Raw genomic sequence first — 1,760 nt, 5'->3', positions numbered from 1 at the left:
CTCAAAACATCATGGATTTCTGATAGATCTAATTTTATCATAAGAAATGGTTTAAAAATTCCAGCACAAAAGGAAAATTCGGCCTTCTCTCCATAGACTTGTTTGACTGATTGGACTCTCTGTGTCTTATTCGACATGGGCTATGGGAGGGGGTAGGGAACAACTGTTGACCCCCATTTGTGGGCCTCCGGAGTCTCAGTGTCGAGTCATGTGTTGCCTGTTCAGTGAGAGATGGGCGGTATTTACAATGATTTAAGAAGAGTGCATGGGAGAAAACTGTAAGTTGAGAAAATTCTACTCATTAACTTATTTTTTTTCCCCGGGACTTGGGGGAAAGATCAACCACCAATGATTACAATTCTGGAGCGACTTTGGCCGTAGGAAACTAGTTTTCTAGGCTAGAATCACCCCTAGACAATTGCTAAAGCCCCCCTCCAGCTGTATAAGTGTCTGAGATTCTGCAAAGGGACCCCTTTCTCCCCTTCAGCAGAGGGCTGCGGATGCCGCCAGAGCTGAAGCTGCCGTGACACTGCGTGCAGTGTGGGCCCCCGAGGCCAGGCTGCACCCCCAGCATCTGACTGGCTTCATTTTATTTTAGTTAATGAATTAAATAAGGTTCCGGGACAGGAGGCAGAGGGGACATCTAAAACTACCAGCCTTATCAAAGTGGGGAGCCAGAGGACAGCGTAGAAAGACCATTTAGACTTTCAGCCTCAAAATCAAAATATCTGTGAAGACACAGACACGTTTGAGCATCCCTTAGAAAGTAAAGCAGGGAAAGAAGAATCAATTAGTTCTCGCCGCACCCACCCCTTCCTTCTCTCCCACTTCTTTGCTTAGAGAGGTACCAGTGTAATTACCCGCATTAGCCGCGAGATGGCGGTCAAGGAAAGGGAAGATAAAATTCTCTGCTGAAAGATGGAGACCAGCAGAAAGGGCTGGATTCAAGCTATAAAAGGAAATATGATTTTTAAAAATACAGCATCATAGGAGTAAATAGGTAAAATGTGAAAAATAAAACCTAAGACAGGCAATTCTTGCATATAATACATAACCAACCAATCCTTTAAGAGAAATCCCGTTAAAATTCTACCTGGAACTTTGAAACCAAATCTGTAGCTTACTTGGGACATGTTTTTGCTAATTCACAGCTGCAAGGCCAGTATTTATGCTTCGTTTTATGCAACAAATACTAATGTACTACGTGACTTCTGAAGTCTCTAGGTTCCAAAATTCCCTGAATATACTCCTGAAAAGTGGTGCAAATTCATTTTTTGTAACCTGAATCGTATAGGCTGACGGATTTCAACGCAGTGTTCATTTTCATTGTTCTGCTCTGCCTAGCAGTTCCTAACCCTTTGGAACTAGTATCTGAAATGAGTCAGTGATATTTCCTGGAGCCATTCATTCGTGGGAGAGCCTTGCGTGGGTGTCCCCTTCCAACCCCCCCACACACGCCCCCAGAGCTCCGGTTGCTCTGGGCATTGTTGTTGCCTTAAGGGTCCGGAACCTAACACAGAGCAGGGGTTCAGCAGTGGAGTGAGTGCAGTGGGGCCACCTGTGCGTCATGGGTCCTTAAATGAGCCTGCAGCTCTGCTGGGATGGGGGTGGGGCGCTGGACCCCCGAGGGCTTCTGCCCCAGCGCAGGCCTGTAGTCTAGTGACGGGTTGCTGGGACCACCTGGGTCCTCTTCCCCAGAGAGACCTGAGTGCAGAACAAGGCACTGAGGCCAGAAGCCTCTTGGAACCAACATCTCAAAG

Source organism: Phocoena phocoena, chromosome 2, assembly GCF_963924675.1.
Source record: "Phocoena phocoena chromosome 2, mPhoPho1.1, whole genome shotgun sequence".
In the NCBI taxonomy this organism is placed as follows: Eukaryota; Metazoa; Chordata; class Mammalia; order Artiodactyla; family Phocoenidae; genus Phocoena; species Phocoena phocoena.
This window is presented reverse-complemented; position numbering follows the sequence as displayed.